Source organism: Eschrichtius robustus, chromosome 1 (assembly GCF_028021215.1).
Source record: "Eschrichtius robustus isolate mEscRob2 chromosome 1, mEscRob2.pri, whole genome shotgun sequence".
In the NCBI taxonomy this organism is placed as follows: domain Eukaryota; kingdom Metazoa; phylum Chordata; class Mammalia; order Artiodactyla; family Eschrichtiidae; genus Eschrichtius; species Eschrichtius robustus.
In genome coordinates, this window is record NC_090824.1 from 143955328 (window position 1) to 143979785 (window position 24458).

At 54.8% G+C, this 24458-nt stretch overlaps 8 non-coding genes across 8 annotated transcripts; all 8 read left to right on the plus strand.

Moving 5' to 3' along the window:
• The first annotated feature begins 1385 nt into the window (after nt 1–1385).
• LOC137753869 (small nucleolar RNA SNORD116) lies at nt 1386–1478 on the plus strand. Its single transcript, XR_011071611.1, has one exon. It is a non-coding gene; the product is annotated as a small nucleolar RNA SNORD116 (small nucleolar RNA).
• A 2688-nt stretch (nt 1479–4166) lies between these two features.
• Nucleotides 4167–4259, plus strand: LOC137750977 (small nucleolar RNA SNORD116). Its single transcript, XR_011070665.1, has one exon. It is a non-coding gene; the product is annotated as a small nucleolar RNA SNORD116 (small nucleolar RNA).
• Nucleotides 4260–6919: 2660 nt separating this feature from the next.
• Nucleotides 6920–7012, plus strand: LOC137754345 (small nucleolar RNA SNORD116). Its single transcript, XR_011071818.1, has one exon. It is a non-coding gene; the product is annotated as a small nucleolar RNA SNORD116 (small nucleolar RNA).
• A 2690-nt stretch (nt 7013–9702) lies between these two features.
• On the plus strand, nt 9703–9795 carry LOC137751190 (small nucleolar RNA SNORD116). Its single transcript, XR_011070714.1, has one exon. It is a non-coding gene; the product is annotated as a small nucleolar RNA SNORD116 (small nucleolar RNA).
• A 2660-nt stretch (nt 9796–12455) lies between these two features.
• On the plus strand, nt 12456–12548 carry LOC137753880 (small nucleolar RNA SNORD116). The gene has a single exon (XR_011071615.1). It is a non-coding gene; the product is annotated as a small nucleolar RNA SNORD116 (small nucleolar RNA).
• A 4557-nt stretch (nt 12549–17105) lies between these two features.
• LOC137776601 (small nucleolar RNA SNORD116) lies at nt 17106–17198 on the plus strand. Its single transcript, XR_011076266.1, has one exon. It is a non-coding gene; the product is annotated as a small nucleolar RNA SNORD116 (small nucleolar RNA).
• A 2690-nt stretch (nt 17199–19888) lies between these two features.
• On the plus strand, nt 19889–19981 carry LOC137751195 (small nucleolar RNA SNORD116). The gene has a single exon (XR_011070715.1). It is a non-coding gene; the product is annotated as a small nucleolar RNA SNORD116 (small nucleolar RNA).
• A 2660-nt stretch (nt 19982–22641) lies between these two features.
• On the plus strand, nt 22642–22734 carry LOC137753883 (small nucleolar RNA SNORD116). Its single transcript, XR_011071616.1, has one exon. It is a non-coding gene; the product is annotated as a small nucleolar RNA SNORD116 (small nucleolar RNA).
• Nucleotides 22735–24458: the final 1724 nt, after the last annotated feature.

Here is a 24458-nt window from a genome sequence, read left to right on the forward strand (position 1 = left end):
TTGCGGTGTGTCTTCCCTGCTGTTCAGTGTCTCCGTGTTCGCATGATGTCTGTGGCTTCAAGTCGAATCGAGTCGCCCTGCAGGCAGGAGGAGGGCACTTAGGACGAGGCTGTGTAGCGTTTGAGCCTTTCCTCAGTGGTCAGGGCCGTAAACCCTACCAGTTGGAAGCTTGCCTATACGTGGCCGGGAAGGTGGCCTAATTTCCTCTGTGGGATTCCAACCTGTGTCATGGTTGCTGAAGCCCCACAATTCCCATTGAGGGCATTCCCACGGGGTCATGGAAAGTGATTTGGTCTAGTTGGCGAGATGAGGCACTTGGGCCGAAGTCCGTTAACCCCTTGAGAATTGCCAGGCTGCATCTTGCCTGTCGGCAACTGCAGGTTGGTGTCAGCCCGCTCATGGGAGGTTACCTTGCTTCCGGGAGCACTGGGAGTGACCCCAAGGGCACATCAGATGTGGTGGTAGGTGGCAGGATCTCCAGGGCCACATAGGTGTGACACCCACAGCCGGGAGGGAGGTCTCGTCCAGGCTTTGTGCTTTGGTCAGAAAGAGTGGCTCTGGGAGAGCGGGAGTCTGTGGCCTATTTCGACAGCCCTGGGGGCCAAAGTTTGCATGCGGCCTCATGAAACTGACAGGGTTCTTTCGCCTTTCAGTTGGGGGTCCAACCTGTGTGCTGTGTATAAACTATGACGTTTACTGTTGGAGGCATCTGCAAAGGGCCACAGGGACACCCAGAGACCAAGACGCGTATTTAGAGGCACACACAGGAATCCACAAACGCATCCTCGTGCACAGTCACAGTCACACACGCCCACACGTGTGAATACACACATACAGCATCTCACACACCGACCAACGTACGTGCGTAACTTCCTTCAGTCGTGCTGTGAGACACACAATCAGTTTTCGGTAGGGGATAGTGGTACTTGGGAAGCAGGTTCCAGGCTCACGCCCAGTTTATGTGTTCGTAAGAATCATGTTCTCTGAGGACCCTGGTGCAATTCAGAAACCTGCATGATTTCTGTCCACTTCACAGGTGCAGTTGCAGGGTAAGGCTGGCTGTCGTCAAAGAGAAGAAGAGCTTCGCATTGTCTGATGACTGGATGTGCTAAGGAGAACTGGAAAAATGGGGTGGGAGCAAGTTGCTGAGCATGTCTGTGGATATCTCAGGACGGTAGGCATTCACCCATACTTAGATGTGCCATTGGATATTAGGTTTTCCACCGATGGGCCCACTGGTTGCAAGAGTGGATTGATTGTTGGTCTTGCTGACTGGCCTGAGGACTGTGGATTCCCCAGGCTGTTGGAGTACTTGCAGGTCATGGCTCCTCTGCAGAGCCCCACAGCCTTCCCTTTTGTGTTCTGCAGCGTCCCAGCATGTGCTTGGATCGATGATGACACCCTTGTATGCATTCCTTGGAAAATCTGAACAAAATGAGTGAGAACGCTCTGCCGTCACCTCATCGAAACTGAGGTCCAGCACGTTTCCTGTCTCGGGGGTATGGGACAGTTAGGAATGAGGGCCAACGTCTCTTGCTGATAGGCATGCAAACACCACTAAGGGCTCCAGCATTGGAGGGGCTCCTGTCTGAGGGTCGACCATATCTGCCCATAAGCTGGGTCATCTAGGAATCCCCGGTCCCTGCTAAAAGGCCGTTGAGGGAATGCAAGAGGGCAGGCTTTCCTGCTAGTCTTCAGGGTCGGAGTGTGTTCTGGTGTAGACCCAGTAAGCTAGCAGCTTGGAGAGGTGATTTTTGGACAGGATCACGCTTTGTGCATGCCGCTTCCGAGGTTGATTATGGAAGCCAAAATGAGCAAGCTTCCTTGGTTGCAGCCTGGAGCCTCAGGCCAGGCCTTTGGCCCTCTCTGCTGTTGTGTTTCACGCGGTGAGGTTCTTGACTGCCCGGTGTGGCTGGAGCAGTGGGCGGGCGTGGGCTGGTGTTGGGCGAAGGCGGAAGGGGGCTGAAGGATTGGCCTCAGTGATGCCCCTGTCAGCTCCTCTGCTGAAGTTGCCGGCACACTGTTGGCGCTAAGTGGAGGTTCGTGTAGTGGGGTGGGATTGGAGTGAAGCATTTAAGCCTGGGTGGTGGCGGCTGGCCTGGAGAGAAAGGGAAGGTATCAAGAGGAAAGGTCTTGTGTGATGTCGTGGGATGGGCTGTCACCATTGGGTTGCAGGCGCTGGCCTCGGCTTCCCAAGAATGTGTCTTGTTTGTGATGGGCTGTCATAAGCTGCCTATGGAGCGGATGGCTTTGGTAGTTCAAGCGTGTGAGTTGAGGTAGGTAACTTGTGTAGAGTTGCGATCCCGTTGGCCGAGGAATGACATCCAAAGGGTGTCTTGTGGGAAGTAGAGAAGATCGACATGGTGAGGCGTCTGTGCCGGCCTCCTTGGAGGTAGTTGTGTTATGCGAATATTCCCTTTGGCCGCTTTGTTCCCTTGTTTGGCAATGTGTAAAGCGAAAGTGTTTCTCCCGTGGGGCAATGACGCGACCGGCCAGTGTAGCACGCAGGCCTTTCGAACAGCCAGAGGTTTATCTGGAGCAGTCCATTGGTGGGGCAGAGATGGGGGTCCAATTGCCATGCCTGCTGTGCTGCTGTGACCAGCCACCATTCCCTTTCAGGCTTACAAGTCCCGTCGCATGGCAGAGGCCTTCCGTTTAAAGTCTGTCTGTGGTCCTCAGGGACCATGCCTTTGATCACTGTGAGTTACTCGCTAGTGTCACTGTGGCAGTGGAGAATTACCAGGATGCATGGGGTGGGATCAGCATCAAAGAAGGAGACAGGCTTGCGGTCCGTCTTCCCTGGTGTTCAGTGTTCCCGTGTTCTGAAGATGTTTGTGGTTTCCAGTAGGGTCGTGTCGCACTTTGGGCTGGAGGAGGGCACGTAGGACGAGGCTTTCAAGGGTTTGAGCGTTTCCTTAGGGGTCAGGGCCGTGAACATTCAAGATGGGAGCTGCCTGAGATGTGGCTGGGAATGTGGACTAGTTTCCACCTTGGGGATCCGACATGGGTCATGGTGGCTGAAGCCCACCACTTCCTGTGGTGTGCATTCCCACGGGTCAATGGAAAGTGATTAGGCCTAGTTGGCGAGAAGTGGCACGTCGGCCCACGTTCGTTAGCCCCTTGAGTAGTTTCAGGCTGCATCTTGGCAGTAGACAGCTGCCGGTCGGTGTCGGCCCAACCATGGGAGTTCCCTTGCTTCCGGAAGTGCTGCGAGTGACCCCAAATGCCCATCAGATATACTGGTAGCTGAGAGAGTCTCGAGGTGCACGTAGATGTCACAGCCAAGGCCCAGAGGCAGGTCTCGTCGAGAATTTGTGTTTTGGTCAGAAGGCGTGGCTGTGGGAGAGCGGGAGTCCGTGGACCCTTTCAACAGCCCCTGGGGTCAAAGTGTGCCCACGGCCTCTTGAAGCTGAAAGGGGTCTTTCTCCTTTCAGTTGGGGGTCTAACCAGGGTTCTGTGTATAAACTATTTCTTTTACTTTTGGACTCCTCTTCACAGGGCCATAGGGACACACAGAGACCAAGACGCGTATTCAGCGGCACACAGAGAAACCCACAAGCACGTCCGCAAGCCCAGTCACAGTCTCACACGCCCACACGCGTGAACACACACATACAGCCTCTCACACACCAGCCAACGTAGGTGCCTAACATCCTGCAGTCGTACTATCAGATATGCAGTCAATTCTCGGTAAGGGATAGAGGTCCTTGGGAAGCAGTTTCAGAGCTCAAGGCCAGGTAAATGTTTGTATGGATCATGTCCTCTGAGGACACCGGTCCACTTAGGAAGCCTCGGTGATTTCTGTCCACTTCTCAGGTGCAGTTGCTGGGAAAGGCTGGCCATCGGCACAAACAAGAAAACCTTCGTGTGCTCTGATGCCTGGAGGTGCTAAGAAGACCTGGAAAAAGTGAGGCGGGCCCATGTCCCCGAGCATGTTCGTGGATAACTCAGGACGGTAGGTATTCAAGCACCCCAAGATGTGCCATTAGATATTAGGTTTTCCTCAGACGGGCCCAAAGGCTGCAAGAGTGGATTGATTGTTCCTCTTGTTGACTGGCCTGAGGGCTGTGGATTCACCAGGCTTTTGGGGTAGCCCAGGCTCATGGCTCCTGTACAGAGCCCCGCGCACACCCCGGTTGTGTGCTGCAGCGTCCCAGCATGTGCTTGGATCGATGATGACACACTTGCATGCATTCCTTGGAAACTCTGAACCAAATGAGTGAGAACACTCTACCGTCTCCTCATCGAAACTGAGCTTCAGCACGTTTCCTCTCTCAGGGGGAGAGGACAGTTAGGAATGAGGGCCAGCGTCCCCCGCCGACATGCATGCATACACCACCAAGGGCTCCAGGATTGGAAGGGCTCCTGTCTGAGTGTTGACCGTGTCTGCACATAAGCTGTGTTATCTGTGAATCCCGGGTCCCTGCTGAATGGCTGTTGAGGGAATGCGAGGGGGCAGGCTCTCCTGCTGGTCTTAAGAGTCGGAGTGTGTGCTGGTCTAGGCCCAGTTAGCTTGCAGTTGGGAGGTGAGTTTTGGCCAGGTTCACGCTTCGTGCATGCCATTTTGGGTGTTGATTCTGGATGCCAAAATGAGCAAGCGTCCCTGGTTGGTGCCTGGAACCTCAGGCCAGGCCTGTGGCCCTCCCTGTTCTTGCGTTTTTCACGGTGAGGTTCTTGAGTGCCTAGGGAGGCTGGAGCAATGGGCTGGGCTGAGCTCGTTTGGGCATCGGCGGAAAGGGGCTGATGGATTAGGCCTCGCTGCTGCCCTTGTTGGCTTCTCTACTTTAACTCCCGGCACAGTGTTGATGCCAAGTGGGTCATCGTGGAGTGGGGAGAGGAACGAGTGCTGTATTTCAACCTGCGTGGATCACTGATGGCCCGCACAGGAAGGGAAGGGAAGATGAGGACATGTCCTTTGTGATGTCATGGAATAGGCTATCATAATTGGGTTGCAGGTGCAGGCCTCGGCTTCCCAAGGATGTGTCATGTTCGTGATTGGCTGGCATCAGCTGCCTATGGAGGGGATGGCTTTGGCAGTTGAAGTGGATGAGGTGAGGTAGGTAACCTGTGTAGAGTTGCGATCCCGTTGCCATAGGAAAGACTCCCAAAGGGTGTCTTGCGAGGGGTGGAGAAGATCGACACGGTGTCGCATCTGTGCCGGCCTCCTTGGAGGATGGTTAGTTATGCGAACATCCCCTTTGGCCGCTTTGTTCCCTTGTTTGGGAATGTGTAAAGCGAAAGGGCTTCTCCCGGGGGGGATGACTCGGCTTGCGAACAGCTAGAGGTGTATCTGGAGCAGTCCTTTGGCGGGACAGAGGTGGGGGCACTGTTGTGACGCCAGGTGCACTGACGTGGAGAGCCCCTGTGCCCTTTCAAGTTTCCAGGTCCCCTCGTGTGGCAAAGGTTTTCCATTGAAAGTCTGTCTGTGGTCCTCGGGGACAGTGCCTTTGATCACTGTGAGTTCCTCGGTAGTGTCGCTGTGGCAGTGGAGAATTGCCAGGATGCATGGGGTGGGGTGGGCATCATCCAAGCAGACAGGCTTGCGGTGTGTCTTCCCTGCTGTTCAGTGTCTCCGTGTTCGCATGATGTCTGTGGCTTCAAGTCGAATCGAGTTGCCCTGCAGGCAGGAGGAGGGCACTTAGGACGAGGCTGTGGAGCGTTTGAGCGTTTCCTCAGTGGTCAGGGCCGTAAACCCTACCAGTTGGATGCTTGCCTATACGTGGCCGGGAAGGTAGCCTAATTTACTCTGTGGGATTCCAACCTGTGTAATGGTTGCTGAAGCCCCACACTTCCTATTGAGGGCATTCCCATGGGGTCATGGAAAGTGATTTGGTCTAGTTGGCGAGATGAGGCACTTGGGCCGAAGTCCGATAACACCTTGAGAATTGCCAGGCTGCATCTTGCCTGTCGGCAACTGCAGGTCGGTGTCAGCCCGCCCATGGGAGGTTACCTTGCTTCCGGGAGCACTGGGAGTGACCCCAAGGGCACATCAGATGTGGTGGTAGGTGGCAGGATCTTCAGGTCCACATAGGTGTGACACCATCGGCCGGGAGGGAGGTCTCGTCCAGTATTTGTGCTTTGGTCAGAAGGCGTGGCTGTGGGAGAGCGGGAGTCTGTGGCCTATTTCGACAGCCCTGGGGGTCAAAGTTTGCATGCGGCCTCATGAAACTGACAGGGTCCTTTCGCCTTTCAGCTGGGGGTCCAACCAGGGTGCTGTGTATAAACTATGAGGTTTACTGTTGGAGGCATCTGCAAAGGGCCACATGGACACCCAGAGACCAAGACGCGTATTTAGCGGCACACACAGGAATCCACAAACGCATCCTCGTGCACAGTCACAGTCACACACGCCCACACGTGTGAATACACACATACAGCGTCTCACACACCGACCAACGTACGTGCGTAACTTCCTTCAGTCATGCTGTGAGACACACAATCAGTTTTCGGTAGGGGATAGTGGTACTTGGGAAGAAGGTTCCAGGCTCACGCCCAGGTTATGTGCTCATAAGAATTATGTTCTCTTAGGACCCTGGTGCAATTCAGAAACCTGCGTGATTTCTGTCGACTTCACAGGTGCAGTTGCAGGGTAAGGCTGGCTGTCGGCAAAGAGAAGAAGACCTTCGCATTGTCTGATGACTGGATGTGCTAAGGAGAACTGGAAAAAGTGGGGCGGGTGCAAGTTGCCGAGCATGTCTGTGGATATCTCAGGACGGTAGGCATTCACCCAATGTTCCATTGGATATTAGGTTTTCCACAGATGGGCCCAATGGTTGCAAGAATGGATTGATTGTTGGTCTTGCTGAGTGGCCTGAGGACTGTGGATTCCCCAGGCTGTTGGAGTACTTCCAGGTCATGGCTCCTCTGCAGAGCCCCACAGCCTTCCCTTTTGTGCTCTGCAGCATCCCCGCATGTGCTTGGATCAATGATGACACCCTTGTATGCATTCCTTGGAAAATCTGAACAAAATGAGTGAGAACGCTCTGCCGTCACCTCATCGAAACTGAGGTCCAGCACGTTTCCGGTCTCGGGGGTATGGGACAGTTAGGAATGAGGGCCAACTTCTCCTGCTGAGAGGCATGCAAACACCACTAAGGGCTCCAGCATTGGAGGGGCTCCTGTCTGAGGGTCGACCATATCTGCCCATAAGCTGGGTCATCTAGGAATCCCCGGTCCCTGCTAAAAGGCCGTTGAGGGAATGCAAGAGGGCAGGCTTTCCTGCTAGTCTTCAGGGTCGGAATGTGTTCTGGTGTAGACCCAGTAAGCTAGCAGCTTGGAGAGGTGATTTTTGGACAGGATCACGCTTTGTGCATGCCGCTTCCGAGGTTGATTATGGAAGCCAAAATGAGCAAGCTTCCTTGGTTGCAGCCTGGAGCCTCAGGCCAGGCTTTTGGCCCTCTCTGCTGTTGTGTTTCACGCGTTGAGGTTCTTGACTGCCCGGTGTGGCTGGAGCAGTGGGCGGGCGTGTGCTGGAGTTGGGCGATGGCGGAAGGGGGCTGAAGGTTTAGGCCTCAGTGCTGCCCCTGTCAGCTCCTCTGCTGAAGTTGCCAGCACACTGTTGGCGCTAAGTGGAGGTTCGTGGAGTGGGGTGTGGTTCGAGTGAAGCATTTCAACCTGGGTGGTGGCTGCTGGCCTGGAGAGAAAGGGAAGGTATCATGAGGAAAGGTCCTGTGTGATGTCGTGGGATGAGCTGTCACCATTGGGTTGCAGGCGCTGGCCTCGGCTTCCCAAGAATGTGTCTTGTTCGTGATGGGCTGGCATTAGCTGCCTATGGAGCAGATGGCTTTGGTAGTTCAAGTGGGTGAGTTGATGTAGGTAACCTGTGTAGAGTTGTGATCCCGTTGCCCGAGGAATGACATACAAAGGGTGTCTTGTGGGAAGTAGAGAAGATCGACATGGTGAGGCGTCTGTGCCGGCCTCCTTGGGGGTAGTTGAGTTATGCGAATATCCCCTTTGGCCGCTTTGTTCCCTTGTTTGGCAATGTGTAAAGCGAAAGTGTTTCTCCCGTGGGGCAATGACGCGACCGGCCAGTGTAGCACGCAGGCCTTTCGAACAGCCTGTGGTTTATCTGGAGCAATCCATTGGTGGGGCATAGATGGGGGTCCAATTGCCATGCCTGCTGTGCTGCTGTGACCAGCCACCGTTCCCTTTCAGGCTTCCAAGTCCCGTCGCATGGCAGAGGTCTTCCGTTGAAAGTCTGTCTGTGGTCCTCAGGGACCATGCCTTTGATCATTGTGAGTTACTCGCTAGTGTCACTGTGGCAGTGGAGAATTGCCAGGATGCATGGGGTGGGATCAGCATCAAAGAAGGAGACAGGCTTGCGGTCTGTCTTCCCTGGTGTTCAGTGTTCCCGTGTTCTGAAGATGTTTGTGGTTTCCAGTAGGGCCGTGTCGCCCTGTGGGCTGGAGAAGGGCACGTAGGACGCGGCTTTCAAGGGTTTGAGCGTTTCCTTAGGGATCAGGGCCGTGAACATTCAAGATGGGAGATGCCTGAGACGTGGCTGGGAATGTGGACTAGTTTCCGCCGTGGGGATCCGACATGGGTCATGGTGGCTGAAGCCCACCGCTTCCTGTGGAGGGCATACCCACGGGTCAATGGAAAGTGATTAGGCCTAGTTGGCGAGAAGTGGCACGTGGGCCCACGTTCCTTAGCCCCTTGAGTGGTTTCAGGCTGCATCTTGGCAGTAGACAGCTGCCGGTCGGTGTCGGCCCGACCATGGGATTTCCCTTGCTTCCGGAAATGCTGCGAGTAACCCCAAATGCCCATCAGATATACTGGTAGCTGACAGAGTCTCGAGCTGCAGGTAGATGTCACAGCCAAGGCCCAGAGGCAGGTCTCGTCGAGTCTTTGTGTTTTGGTCAGAAGGCGTGGCTGTGGGAGAGCGGGAGTCCGTGGACCCTTTCAACAGCCCCTGGGGGTCAAAGTGTGGCCGCGGCCTCTTGAAGCTGACAGGGTTCTTTCTCCTTTCAGTTGGGGGTCTAACAAGGGTGCTGTGTATAAACTAATTCTTTTACTGTTGGACTCCTCTTCACAGGGCCATAGGGATACACAGAGACCAAGACGCGTTTTCAGCGGCACACAGAGAAACCCACAAGCACGTGCGCAAGCCCAGTCACAGTCGCACACGCCCACACGTGTGAACACACACATACAGCCTCTCACACACCAGCCAACGTAGGTGCCTAACTTCCTGCAGTCGTACTATCAGACATGCAGTCAATTCTCGGTAAGGGATAGAGGTCCTTGGGAAGCAGTTTCAGAGCACAAGGCCAGGTAAATGTTTGTATGGATCATGTCCTCTGAGGACACCGGTCCACTTAGGAAGCCTCGGTGATTTCTGTCCACTTCTCAGGTGCAGTTGCTGGGAAAGGCTGGCCGTCGGCACAAACAAGAAAACCTTTGTGTCCTCTGATGCTTGGAGGTGCTAAGAAGACCTGGAAAAAGTGTGGCGGGCCCATGTCCCCGATCATGGTCGTGGATAACTCAGGACGGTAGGTATTCAAGTACCACAAGATGTGCCATTAGATATTAGGTTTTCCTCAGATGGGCCCAATGGCTGCAAGAGTGGATTGATTGTTCCTCTTGCTGAGTGGCCTGAGGGCTGTGGATTCTCCAGGCTTTTGGGGTAGCCCAGGCTCATGGCTCCCATAAAGAGCCCCGCACACACCCCGGTTGTGTGCTGCAGCGTCCCAGCATGTGCTTGGATCGATGATGACACGCTTGCATGCATTCCTTGGAAAATCTGAACCAAATGAGAGAGAACACTCTACCGTCTCCTCATCGAAACTGAGGTTCAGCAGGTTTGCTCTCTCAGGGGGAGAGAACAGTAAGGAATGAGGGCCAGCGTCCCCCGCCGACATGCATGCAAACACCACCAAGGACTCCAGGATTGGAGGGGCTCCTGTCTGAGGGTTGACCGTGTCTGCACATAAGCTGTGTTATCTGTGAATCCCGGGCCCCTGCTGAATGGCTGTTGAGGGAATGCGAGGGGGCAGGCTCTCCTGTTCGTCTTAAGAGTCGGAGTGTGTGCTGGTCTAGGCCCAGTTAGCTTGCAGTTGGGAGGTGAGTTTTGGCCAGGTTCACGCTTCGTGCATGCCACTTTGGGGGTTGATTCTGGAAGCCAAAATGAGCAAGCGTCCCTGGTTGGTGCCTGGAACCTCAGGCCAGGCCTGTGGCCCTCCCTGTTCTTGCGTGTTTCACGGTGAGGTTCTTGAGTGCATAATGAGGCTGGAGCAATGGGCTGGGCTGAGCTCGGTTGGGCATCGGCGGAAAGGGGCTGATGGATTAGGCCTCGCTGCTGCCCTTGTTGGCTTCTCTACTTTAACTCCTGGCACAGTGTTGATGCCAAGTGGGTCATCGTGGAGCGGGGAGAGGAACGAGTGCTGTATTTCAACCTGCGTGGATCACTGATGGCCCGCACAGGAAGGGAAGGGAAGATGAGGACATGTCCTTTGTGATGTCATGGAATAGGCTATTATAATTGGGTTGCAGGTGCTGGCCTCGGCTTCCCAAGGATGTGTCATGTTCGTGATTGGCTGGCATCAGCTGCCTATGGAGGGGATGGATTTGGCAGTTGAAGTGGATGAGGTGAGGTAGGTAACCTGTGGAGAGTTGTGATCCCGTTGCCAGAGGAAAGACTCCCAAAGGGTGTCTTGCGAGGGGTGAAGAAGATCGACATGGTGTCGCATCTGTGCCGGCCTCCTTGGAGCATGGTTAGTTATGCGAACATACCCTATGGCCGCTTTGTTCCCTTGTTTGGGAATGTGTAATGCGAAAGGGCTTCTCTCGGGGGGGATGACTCGGCTTGCGAACAGCTAGAGGTGTATCTGGAGCAGTCCGTTGGCGGGACAGAGGTGGGGGCACTGTTGTGACGCCAGGTGCACTGACGTGGACAGCCACTGTGCCCTTTCAAGTTTCCAGGTCCCCTCGTGTGGCAAAGGTTTTCCGTTGAAAGTCTGTCTGTGGTCCTCGGGGACAGTGTCTTTGATCACTGTGAGTTCCTCGGTAGTGTCGCTGTGGCAGTGGAGAATTGCCAGGATGCATGGGGTGGGGTGGGCATCATCGAAGCAGACAGGCTTGCGGTGTGTCTTCCCTGCTGTTCAGTGTCTCTGTGTTCGCATGATGTCTGTGGCTTCAAGTCGAATCGAGTCGCCCTGCAGGCAGGAGGAGGGCACTTAGGACGAGGCTGTGTAGCGTTTGAGCGTTTCCTCAGTGGTCAGGGCCGTAAACCCTACCAGTTGGATGCTTGCCTATACGTGGCCGGGAAGGTGGCCTAATTTCCTCTGTGGGATTCCAACCTGTGTCATGGTTGCTGAAGCCCCACACTTCCCATTGAGGGCATTCCCACGGGGTCATGGAAAGTGATTTGGTCTAGTTGGCGAGATGAGGCACTTGGGCCAAAATCCGTTAACCCCTTGAGAATTGCCAGGCTGCATCTTGCCTGTCGGCAACTGCAAGTCGGTGTCAGCCCGCCCATGGGAGGTTACCTTGCTTCCGGGAGCACTGGAAGTGACCCCAAGGACACATCAGATGTGGTGGTAGGTGGCAGGATCTCCAGGGCCACATAGGTGTGGCACCCACGGCCGGGAGGGAGGTCTCGTCCAGGCTTTGTGCTTTGGTCAGAAGGCGTGGCTGTGGGAGAGCGGGAGTCTGTGGCCTATTTCGACAGCCCTGGGGTCCAAAGTTTGCATGCGGCCTCATGAACCTGACAGGGTTCTTTCGCCTTTCAGTTGGGGGTCCAACCTGGGTGCTGTGTATAAACTATGACGTTTACTGTTGGAGGCATCTGCAAAGGGCCACAGGGACACCCAGAGACCAAGACGCGTATTTAGCGGCACACACAGGAATCCACACACGCATCCTCGTGCACAGTCACAGTCACACACGCCCACACGTGTGAATACACACATACAGCGTCTCACACACCGACCAACATACGTGCGTAAGTTCCTATAGTCGTGCTATGAGACACTCAATCAGTTTTCGGTAGGGGATAGTGGTACTTGGGAAGCAGCTTCCAGGCTCACGCCCATGTTATGTGCTCATAAGGATCATGTTCTCTGAGGACCCTTGTGCAATTCAGAAACCTGCATGATTTCTGTCCACTTCACAGGTGCAGTTGCAGGGTAAGGCTGGCTGTCGGCAAAGAGAAGAAGACCTTCGCATTGTCTGATGACTGGATGTGCTAAGGAGACGTGGAAAAAGTGGGGCGGGTGCAAGTTGCCATGCATGTCTGTGGATATCTCAGGACGGTAGGCATTCACCCAATGTGCCATTGGATATAAGGTTTTCCACAGATGGGCCCAATGGTTGCAAGAATGGATTGATTGTTGGTCTTGCTGAGTGGCCTGAGGACTGTGGATTCCCCAGGCTGTTGGAGTACTTCCAGGTCATGGCTTTTCTGCAGAGCCGCACAGCGTTCCCTTTTGTGTTCTGCAGCGTCCCAGCATGTGCTTGGATCGATGATGACACCCTTGTATGCATTCCTTGGAAAATCTGAACAAAATGAGTGAGAACGCTCTTCCGTCACCTCATCGAAACTGAGGTCCAGCACGTTTCCTGTCTCGGGGGTATGGGACAGTTAGGAATGAGGGCCAACTTCTCCTGCTGAGAGGCATGCAAACACCACTAAGGGCTCCAGCATTGGAGGGGCTCCTGTCTGAGGGTCGACCATATCTGCCCATAAGCTGGGTCATCTAGGAATCCCCGGTCCCTGCTAAAAGGCCGTTGAGGGAATGCAAGAGGGCAGGCTTTCCTGCTAGTCTTCAGGGTCGGAGTGTGTTCTGGTGTAGACCCAGTAAGCTTGCAGCTTGGAGAGGTGACTTTTGGACAGGATCACACTTTGTGCATGCCGCTTCCGAGGTTGATTATGGAAGCCAAAATGAGCAAGCTTCCTTGGTTGCAGCCTGGAGCCTCAGGCCAGGACTTTGGCCCTCTCTGCTGTTGTGTTTCGCGTGGTGAGGTTCTTGACTTCCCGGTGTGGCTGGAGCAGTTGGCGGGCGTGTGCTGGAGTTGGGCGATGGCGGAAGGGGGCTGAAGGTTTAGGCCTCAGTGCTGCCCCTGTGAGCTCCTCTGCTGAAGTTCCCGGCACACTGTTGGCACTAAGTGGAGGTTCGTGGAGTGGGGTGTGGATCGAGTGAAGCATTTCAACCTGGGTGGTGGCTGCTGGCCTGGAGAGAAAGGGAAGGTATCATGAGGAAAGGTCCTGTGTGATGTCGTGGGATGAGCTGTCACCATTGGGTTGCAGGCGCTGGCCTCGGCTTCCCAAGAATGTGTCTTGTTCGTGATGGGCAGGCATTAGCTGCCTATGGAGCAGATGGCTTTGGTAGTTCAAGCGGGTGAGTTGAGGTAGGTAACCTTTGTAGAGTTGTGATCCCGTTGCCCGAGGAATGACATACAAAGGGTGTCTTGTGGGAAGTAGAGAAGATCGACATGGTGAGGCGTCTGTGCCGGCCTCCTTGGGGGTAGTTGAGTTATGCGAATATCCCCTTTGGCCGCTTTGTTCCCTTCTTTGGCAATGTGTAAAGCGAAAGGGTTTCTCCCGTGGGGCAATGACGCGACCGGCCAGTGTCGCATGCAGGCCTTTCGAACAGCCACAGGTTTATCTGGAGCAATCCATTGGTGGGGCAGAGATGGGGGTCCAATTGCCATGCCTGCTGTGCTGCTGTGACCAGCCACCGTTCCCTTTCAGGCTTCCAAGTCCCGTCGCATGGCAGAGGTCTTCCGTTGAAAGTCTGTCTGTGGTCCTCAGGGACCATGCCTTTGATCACTGTGAGTTACTCGCTAGTGTCACTGTGGCAGTGGAGAATTGCCAGGATTCATTGGGTGGGATCAGCATCAAAGAAGGAGACAGGCTTGCGGTCTGTCTTCCCTGGTGTTCAGTGTTCCCGTGTTCTGAAGATGTTTGTGGTTTCCAGTAGGGTCGTGTCGCCATGTGGGTTGGAGGAGGGCATGTAGGACTAGGCTTTCAAGGGTTTGAGCGTTTCCTTAGTGGTCAGGGCCGTGAACATTCAAGATGGGAGCTGCCTGAGACGTGGCTGGGAATGTGGACTAGTTTCCGCCGTAGGGATCCGACATGGGTCATGGTGGCTGAAGCCCACAACTTCCTGTGGTGTGCATTCCCACGGGTCAATGGAAAGTGATTAGGCCTAGTTGGCGAGAAGTGGCACGTGGGCCCACGTTCGTTAGCCCCTTGAGTGGTTTCAGGCTGCATCTTGGCAGTAGACAGCTGCCGGTCGGTGTCGGCCCGACCATGGGAGTTCCCTTGCTTCTGGAAGTGCTGCGAGTGACCCCAAATGCCCATCAGATATACTGGTAGCTGACAGAGTCTCGATCTGCAGGTAGATGTCACAGCCAAGGCCCAGAGGCAGGTCTCGTCGAGTCTTTGTGTTTTGGTCAGAAGGCGTGGCTGTGGGAGAGCGGGAGTCCGTGGACCCATTCAACAGCCCCTGGGGGTCAAAGTGTGCCCACGGCCTCTTGAAGCTGACAGGGGTCTTTCTCCTTTCAGTTGGGGGTCTAACCAAGGACTCCAGTATTGGAGGGGCTTCTTTCTGAGTGTTGACTGTGTCTGCACATAAGCTGTGTTATCTGTGAATCCCGGGGCCCTGCTGAATGGCTGTTGAGGGAATGCGAGGGGGCAGGCTCTCCTGCTGGTCTTAAGAGTCGCAGTGTGTGCTGGTCTAGGCCCAGTTAGCTTGCAGTTGGGAGCTGAGTTTTGGCCAGGTTCTCGCTTCGTGCATGCCATTTTGGGGGTTGATTCTGGAAGCCAAAATGAGCAAGCGTCCCTGGTTGGTGCCTGGAACCTCAGGCCAGGCCTGTGGCCCTCCCTGTTCTTGCGTTTTTCACGGTGAGGTTTTTGAGTGCCTAGTGAGGCTGGAGCAATGGGCTGGGCTGAGCTCGGTTGGGCATCGGCGGAAAGGGGCTGATGGATTAGGCCTCGCTGCTGCCCTTGTTGGCTTCTCTACTTTAACTCCCGGCACAGTGTTGATGCCAAGTGGGTCATCGTGGAGTGGGGAGAGGAACGAGTGCTGTATTTCAACCTGCGTGGATCACTGATGGCCCGCACAGGAAGGGAAGGGAAGATGAGGACAGGTCCTTTGTGATGTCATGGAATAGGCTATCATAATTGGGTTGCCAGTGCGGGCCTTGGCTTCCCAAGGATGTGTCATGTTCGTGATTGGCTGGCATCAGCTGCCTATGGAGGGGATGGCTTTGGCAGTTGAAGTGGATGAGGTGAGGTAGGTAACTGTGTAGAGTTGCGAGCCCATTGCCAGAGGAAAGACTCCCAAAGGCTGTCTTGCGAGGGGTGGAGAAGATCGACACGGTGTCGCATCTGTGCCGGCCTCCTTGCAGGATGGTTAGTTATGCGAACATCCCCTTTGGCCGCTTTGTTCCCTTGTTTGGGAATGTGTAAAGTGAAAGGGCTTCTCCCGGGGGGGATGACTCGGCTTGCGAACAGCTAGAGGTGTATCTGGAGCAGTCCGTTGGCGGTACAGAGGTGGGGGCACTTTTGTGACGCCAGGTGCACTGACGTGGACAGCCACCGTGCCCTTTCAAGTTTCCAGGTCCCCTCGTGTGGCAAAGGTTTTCTGTTGAAAGTCTGTCTGTGGTCCTCGGGGACAGTGCCTTTGATCACTGTGAGTTCCTCGGTAGTGTCGCTGTGGCAGTGGAGAATTGCCAGGATGCATGGGGTGGGGTGGGCATCATCGAAGCAGACAGGCTTGCGGTGTGTCTTCCCTGCTGTTCAGTGTCTCTGTGTTCGCATGATGTCTGTGGCTTCAAGTCGAATCGAGTCGCCCTGCAGGCAGGAGGAGGGCACTTAGGACGAGGCTGTGTAGTGTTTGAGCGTTTCCTCAGTGGTCAGGGCCGTAAACCGTACCAGTTGGATGCTTGCCTATATGGGGCCGGGAAGGTGGCCTAATTTCCTCTGTGGGATTCCAACCTGTGTCATAGTTGCTGAAGCCCCACACTTCCCATTGAGCGCATTCCCACAGGGTCATGAAAAGCGATTTGGTCTAGTTGGCGAGATGAGGCACTTGGGCCGAAGTCCGTTAACCCCTTGAGAATTGCCAGGCTGCATCTTGCCTGTCGGCAACTGCAGGTCGGTGTCAGCCCGCCCATGGGAGGTTACCTTGCTTCCGGGAGCACTGGGAGTGACCCCAAGGGCACATCAGATGTGGTGGTAGGTGGCAGGATCTCCAGGTCCACATAGGTGTGACACCCAACCCCGGGAGGGAGATCTCGTCCAGGCTTTGTGCTTTGGTCAGAAGGCGTGGCTGTGGGAGAGCGGGAGTCTGTGGCCTATTTCGACAGCCCTGGGGGCCAAAGTTTGCATGCGGCCTCATGAACCTGACAGGGTTCTTTCGCCTTTCAGTTGGGGGTCCAACCTGGGTGCTGTGTATAAACTATGACGTTTACTGTTGGAGGCATCTGCAAAGGGCCACAGGGACACCCAGAGACCAAGACGCGTATTTAGAGGCACACACAGGAATCCACAAACGCATCCTCGTGCACAGTCACAGTCACACACGCCCACACGTGTGAATACACACATACAGCATCTCACACACGGACCAACGTACGTGCGTAACATCCTTCAGTCGTGCTGTGAGACACACAATCAGTTTTCGGTAGGGGATAGTGGTACTTGGGAAGCAGGTTCCAGGCTCACGCCCAGTTTATGTGTTCGTAAGAATCATGTTCTCTGAGGACCCTGGTGCAATTCAGAAACCTGCATGATTTCTGTCCACTTCACAGGTGCAGTTGCAGGGTAAGGCTGTCTGTCGTCAAAGAGAAGAAGAGCTTCGCATTTTCTGATGACTGGATGTGCTAAGGAGAACTGGAAAAAGTGGGTCGGGTGCAAGTTGCCGAGCATGTCTGTGGATATCTCAGGACGGTAGGCATTCACCCATACTTAGATGTGCCATTGGATATTAGGTTTTCCACCGATGGGCCCAGTGGTTGCAAGAGTGGATTGATTGTTGGTCTTGCTGACTGGCCTGAGGACTGTGGATTCCCCAGGCTGTTGGAGTACTTGCAGGTCATGGCTCCTCTGCAGAGCCCCACAGCCTTCCCTTTTGTGTTCTGCAGCGTCCCAGCATGTGCTTGGATCGACGATGACACACTTGTATGCATTCTTTGGAAAATCTGAACAAAATGAGTGAGAACGCTCTTCCGTCTACTCATCGAAACTGAGGTCCAGCACGTTTCCTGTCTCGGGGGTACGGGATAGTTAGGAATGAGGGCCAACGTCTCCTGCTGACAGGAATGCAAACACCACTAAGGGCTCCAGCATTGGAGGGACTCCTGTCTGAGGGTCGAGCATATCTGCCCATAAGCTGGGGCATCTAGGAATCCCCGGTCCCTGCTAAAAGGCCGTTGAGGGAATGCAAGAGGGCAGGCTTTCCTGCTAGTGTTCAGGGTCGGAGTGTGTTCTGGTGTAGACCCAGTAAGCTTGCAGCTTGGAGAGGTGATTTTTGGACAGGATCACGCTTTGTGCATGCCCCTTCCGAGGTTGATTATGGAAGCCAAAATGAGCAAGCTTCCTTGGTTGCAGCCTGGAGCCTCAGGCCAGGCCTTTGGCCCTCTCTGCTGTTGTGTTTCGCGCGGTGAGGTTCTTGACTTCCCGGTGTGGCTGGAGCAGTTGGCGGGCGTGTGCTGGAGTTGGGCGATGGCGGAAGGGGGCTGAAGGTTTAGGCCTCAGTGCTGCCCCTGTCAGCTCCCCTGCTGAAGTTGCCAGCACACTGTTGGCGCTAAGTGGAGGTTCGTGGAGTGGGGTGTGGTTCGAGTGAAGCATTTCAACCTGGGTGGTGGCTGCTGGCCTGGAGAGAAAGGGAAGGTATCATGAGGAAAGGTCCTGTGTGATGTCGTGGGATGAGCTGTCACCATTGGGTTGCAGGCGCTGGCCTCGGCTTCCCAAGAATGTGTCTTGTTCGTGATGGGCTGGCATTAGCTGCCTATGGAGCAGATGGCTTTGGTAGTTCAAGTGGGTGAGTTGATGTAGGTAACCTGTGTAGAGTTGTGATCCCGTTGCCCGAGGAATGACATACAAAGGGTGTCTTGTGGGAAGTAGAGAAGATCGACATGGTGAGGCGTCTGTGCCGGCCTCCTTGGGGGTAGTTGAGTTATGCGAATATCCCCTTTGGCCGCTTTGTTCCCTTGTTTGGCAATGTGTAAAGCGAAAGTGTTTCTCCCGTGGGGCAATGACGCGACCGGCCAGTGTAGCACGCAGGCCTTTCGAACAGCCAGAGGTTTATCTGGAGCAATCCATTGGTGGGGCATAGATGGGGGTCCAATTGCCATGCCTGCTGTGCTGCTGTGACCAGCCACCGTTCCCTTTCAGGCTTCCAAGTCCCGTCGCATGGCAGAGGTCTTCCGTTGAAAGTCTGTCTGTGGTCCTCAGGGACCATGCCTTTGATCACTGTGAGTTACTCGCTAGTGTCACTGTGGCAGTGGAGAATTGCCAGGATGCATGGGGTGGGATCAGCATCAAAGAAGGAGACAGGCTTGCGGTCTGTCTTCCCTGGTGTTCAGTGTTCCCGTGTTCTGAAGATGTTTGTGGTTTCCAGTAGGGCCGTGTCGCCCTGTGGGCTGGAGAAGGGCACGTAGGACGCGGCTTTCAAGGGTTTGAGCGTTTCCTTAGGGATCAGGGCCGTGAACATTCAAGATGGGAGATGCCTGAGACGTGGCTGGGAATGTGGACTAGTTTCCGCCGTGGGGATCCGACATGGGTCATGGTGGCTGAAGCCCACCGCTTCCTGTGGAGGGCATACCCACGGGTCAATGGAAAGTGATTAGGCCTAGTTGGCGAGAAGTGGCACGTGGGCCCACGTTCCTTACCCCCTTGAATGGTTTCAGGCTGCATCTTGGCAGTAGACAGCTGCCGGTCGGTGTCGGCCCGACCATGGGATTTCCCTTGCTTCCGGAAGTGCTGCGAGTAACCCCAAATGCCCATCAGATATACTGGTAGCTGACAGAGTCTCGAGCTGCAGGTAGATGTCACAGCCAAGGCCCAGAGGCAGGTCTCGTCGAGTCTTTGTGTTTTGGTCAGAAGGCGTGGCTGTGGGAGAGCGGGAGTCCGTGGACCCTTTCAACAGCCCCTGGGGGTCAAAGTGTGGCCGCGGCCTCTTGAAGCTGACAGGGTTCTTTCTCCTTTCAGTTGGGGGTCTAACAAGGGTGCTGTGTATAAACTAATTCTTTTACTGTTGGACTCCTCTTCACAGGGCCATAGGGATACACAGAGACCAAGACGCGTTTTCAGCGGCACACAGAGAAACCCACAAGCACGTGCGCAAGCCCAGTCACAGTCGCACACGCCCACACGTGTGAACACACACATACAGCCTCTCACACACCAGCCAACGTAGGTGCCTAACTTCCTGCAGTCGTACTATCAGACATGCAGTCAATTCTCGGTAAGGGATAGAGGTCCTTGGGAAGCAGTTTCAGAGCACAAGGCCAGGTAAATGTTTGTATGGATCATGTCCTCTGAGGACACCGGTCCACTTAGGAAGCCTCGGTGATTTCTGTCCACTTCTCAGGTGCAGTTGCTGGGAAAGGCTGGCCGTCGGCACAAACAAGAAAACCTTTGTGTCCTCTGATGCTTGGAGGTGCTAAGAAGACCTGGAAAAAGTGTGGCGGGCCCATGTCCCCGATCATGGTCGTGGATAACTCAGGACGGTAGGTATTCAAGCACCACAAGATGTGCCATTAGATATTAGGTTTTCCTCAGATGGGCCCAATGGCTGCAAGAGTGGATTGATTGTTCCTCTTGCTGAGTGGCCTGAGGGCTGTGGATTCTCCAGGCTTTTGGGGTAGCCCAGGCTCATGGCTCCCATAAAGAGCCCCGCACACACCCCGGTTGTGTGCTGCAGCGTCCCAGCATGTGCTTGGATCGATGATGACACGCTTGCATGCATTCCTTGGAAAATCTGAACCAAATGAGAGAGAACACTCTACCGTCTCCTCATCGAAACTGAGGTTCAGCAGGTTTGCTCTCTCAGGGGGAGAGAACAGTAAGGAATGAGGGCCAGCGTCCCCCGCCGACATGCATGCAAACACCACCAAGGACTCCAGGATTGGAGGGGCTCCTGTCTGAGGGTTGACCGTGTCTGCACATAAGCTGTGTTATCTGTGAATCCCGGGCCCCTGCTGAATGGCTGTTGAGGGAATGCGAGGGGGCAGGCTCTCCTGTTGGTCTTAAGAGTCGGAGTGTGTGCTGGTCTAGGCCCAGTTAGCTTGCAGTTGGGAGGTGAGTTTTGGCCAGGTTCACGCTTCGTGCATGCCACTTTGGGGGTTGATTCTGGAAGCCAAAATGAGCAAGCGTCCCTGGTTGGTGCCTGGAACCTCAGGCCAGGCCTGTGGCCCTCCCTGTTCTTGCGTGTTTCACGGTGAGGTTCTTGAGTGCATAATGAGGCTGGAGCAATGGGCTGGGCTGAGCTCGGTTGGGCATCGGCGGAAAGGGGCTGATGGATTAGGCCTCGCTGCTGCCCTTGTTGGCTTCTCTACTTTAACTCCTGGCACAGTGTTGATGCCAAGTGGGTCATCGTGGAGCGGGGAGAGGAACGAGTGCTGTATTTCAACCTGCGTGGATCACTGATGGCCCGCACAGGAAGGGAAGGGAAGATGAGGACATGTCCTTTGTGATGTCATGGAATAGGCTATTATAATTGGGTTGCAGGTGCTGGCCTCGGCTTCCCAAGGATGTGTCATGTTCGTGATTGGCTGGCATCAGCTGCCTATGGAGGGGATGGATTTGGCAGTTGAAGTGGATGAGGTGAGGTAGGTAACCTGTGGAGAGTTGTGATCCCGTTGCCAGAGGAAAGACTCCCAAAGGGTGTCTTGCGAGGGGTGAAGAAGATCGACATGGTGTCGCATCTGTGCCGGCCTCCTTGGAGCATGGTTAGTTATGCGAACATACCCTATGGCCGCTTTGTTCCCTTGTTTGGGAATGTGTAATGCGAAAGGGCTTCTCTCGGGGGGGATGACTCGGCTTGCGAACAGCTAGAGGTGTATCTGGAGCAGTCCGTTGGCGGGACAGAGGTGGGGGCACTGTTGTGACGCCAGGTGCACTGACGTGGACAGCCACTGTGCCCTTTCAAGTTTCCAGGTCCCCTCGTGTGGCAAAGGTTTTCCGTTGAAAGTCTGTCTGTGGTCCTCGGGGACAGTGTCTTTGATCACTGTGAGTTCCTCGGTAGTGTCGCTGTGGCAGTGGAGAATTGCCAGGATGCATGGGGTGGGGTGGGCATCATCGAAGCAGACAGGCTTGCGGTGTGTCTTCCCTGCTGTTCAGTGTCTCTGTGTTCGCATGATGTCTGTGGCTTCAAGTCGAATCGAGTCGCCCTGCAGGCAGGAGGAGGGCACTTAGGACGAGGCTGTGTAGCGTTTGAGCGTTTCCTCAGTGGTCAGGGCCGTAAACCCTACCAGTTGGATGCTTGCCTATACGTGGCCGGGAAGGTGGCCTAATTTCCTCTGTGGGATTCCAACCTGTGTCATGGTTGCTGAAGCCCCACACTTCCCATTGAGGGCATTCCCACGGGGTCATGGAAAGTGATTTGGTCTAGTTGGCGAGATGAGGCACTTGGGCCGAAATCCGTTAACCCCTTGAGAATTGCCAGGCTGCATCTTGCCTGTCGGCAACTGCAAGTCGGTGTTAGCCCGCCTATGGGAGGTTACCTTGCTTCCGGGAGCACTGGAAGTGACCCCAAGGACACATCAGATGTGGTGGTAGGTGGCAGGATCTCCAGGGCCACATAGGTGTGGCACCCACGGCCGGGAGGGAGGTCTCGTCCAGGCTTTGTGCTTTGGTCAGAAGGCGTGGCTGTGGGAGACCGGGAGTCTGTGGCCTATTTCGACAGCCCTGGGGTCCAAAGTTTGCATGCGGCCTCATGAACCTGACAGGGTTCTTTCGCCTTTCAGTTGGGGGTCCAACCTGGGTGCTGTGTATAAACTATGACGTTTACTGTTGGAGGCATCTGCAAAGGGCCACAGGGACACCCAGAGACCAAGACGCGTATTTAGCGGCACACACAGGAATCCACACACGCATCCTCGTGCACAGTCACAGTCACACACGCCCACACGTGTGGATACACACATACAGCGTCTCACACACCGACCAACATACGTGCGTAAGTTCCTATAGTCGTGCTATGAGACACTCAATCAGTTTTCGGTAGGGGATAGTGGTACTTGGGAAGCAGCTTCCAGGCTCACGCCCATGTTATGTGCTCATAAGGATCATGTTCTCTGAGGACCCTTGTGCAATTCAGAAACCTGCATGATTTCTGTCCACTTCACAGGTGCAGTTGCAGGGTAAGGCTGGCTGTCGGCAAAGAGAAGAAGACCTTCGCATTGTCTGATGACTGGATGTGCTAAGGAGACGTGGAAAAAGTGGGGCGGGTGCAAGTTGCCATGCATGTCTGTGGATATCTCAGGACGGTAGGCATTCACCCAATGTGCCATTGGATATAAGGTTTTCCACAGATGGGCCCAATGGTTGCAAGAATGGATTGATTGTTGGTCTTGCTGAGTGGCCTGAGGACTGTGGATTCCCCAGGCTGTTGGAGTACTTCCAGGTCATGGCTTTTCTGCAGAGCCGCACAGCGTTCCCTTTTGTGTTCTGCAGCGTCCCAGCATGTGCTTGGATCGATGATGACACCCTTGTATGCATTCCTTGGAAAATCTGAACAAAATGAGTGAGAACGCTCTTCCGTCACCTCATCGAAACTGAGGTCCAGCACGTTTCCTGTCTCGGGGGTATGGGGCAGTTAGGAATGAGGGCCAACTTCTCCTGCTGAGAGGCATGCAAACACCACTAAGGGCTCCAGCATTGGAGGGGCTCCTGTCTGAGGGTCGACCATATCTGCCCATAAGCTGGGTCATCTAGGAATCCCCGGTCCCTGCTAAAAGGCCGTTGAGGGAATGCAAGAGGGCAGGCTTTCCTGCTAGTCTTCAGGGTCGGAGTGTGTTCTGGTGTAGACCCAGTAAGCTTGCAGCTTGGAGAGGTGACTTTTGGACAGGATCACACTTTGTGCATGCCGCTTCCGAGGTTGATTATGGAAGCCAAAATGAGCAAGCTTCCTTGGTTGCAGCCTGGAGCCTCAGGCCAGGACTTTGGCCCTCTCTGCTGTTGTGTTTCGCGTGGTGAGGTTCTTGACTTCCCGGTGTGGCTGGAGCAGTTGGCGGGCGTGTGCTGGAGTTGGGCGATGGCGGAAGGGGGCTGAAGGTTTAGGCCTCAGTGCTGCCCCTGTGAGCTCCTCTGCTGAAGTTCCCGGCACACTGTTGGCACTAAGTGGAGGTTCGTGGAGTGGGGTGTGGATCGAGTGAAGCATTTCAACCTGGGTGGTGGCTGCTGGCCTGGAGAGAAAGGGAAGGTATCATGAGGAAAGGTCCTGTGTGATGTCGTGGGATGAGCTGTCACCATTGGGTTGCAGGCGCTGGCCTCGGCTTCCCAGGAATGTGTCTTGTTCGTGATGGGCAGGCATTAGCTGCCTATGGAGCAGATGGCTTTGGTAGTTCAAGCGGGTGAGTTGAGGTAGGTAACCTTTGTAGAGTTGTGATCCCGTTGCCCGAGGAATGACATACAAAGGGTGTCTTGTGGGAAGTAGAGAAGATCGACATGGTGAGGCGTCTGTGCCGGCCTCCTTGGGGGTAGTTGAGTTATGCGAATATCCCCTTTGGCCGCTTTGTTCCCTTCTTTGGCAATGTGTAAAGCAAAAGGGTTTCTCCCGTGGGGCAATGACGCGACCGGCCAGTGTCGCATGCAGGCCTTTCGAACAGCCACAGGTTTATCTGGAGCAATCCATTGGTGGGGCAGAGATGGGGGTCCAATTGCCATGCCTGCTGTGCTGCTGTGACCAGCCACCGTTCCCTTTCAGGCTTCCAAGTCCCGTCGCATGGCAGAGGTCTTCCGTTGAAAGTCTGTCTGTGGTCCTCAGGGACCATGCCTTTGATCACTGTGAGTTACTCGCTAGTGTCACTGTGGCAGTGGAGAATTGCCAGGATTCATTGGGTGGGATCAGCATCAAAGAAGGAGACAGGCTTGCGGTCTGTCTTCCCTGGTGTTCAGTGTTCCCGTGTTCTGAAGATGTTTGTGGTTTCCAGTAGGGTCGTGTCGCCATGTGGGTTGGAGGAGGGCATGTAGGACTAGGCTTTCAAGGGTTTGAGCGTTTCCTTAGTGGTCAGGGCCGTGAACATTCAAGATGGGAGCTGCCTGAGACGTGGCTGGGAATGTGGACTAGTTTCCGCCGTAGGGATCCGACATGGGTCATGGTGGCTGAAGCCCACAACTTCCTGTGGTGTGCATTCCCACGGGTCAATGGAAAGTGATTAGGCCTAGTTGGCGAGAAGTGGCACGTGGGCCCACGTTCGTTAGCCCCTTGAGTGGTTTCAGGCTGCATCTTGGCAGTAGACAGCTGCCGGTCGGTGTCGGCCCGACCATGGGAGTTCCCTTGCTTCTG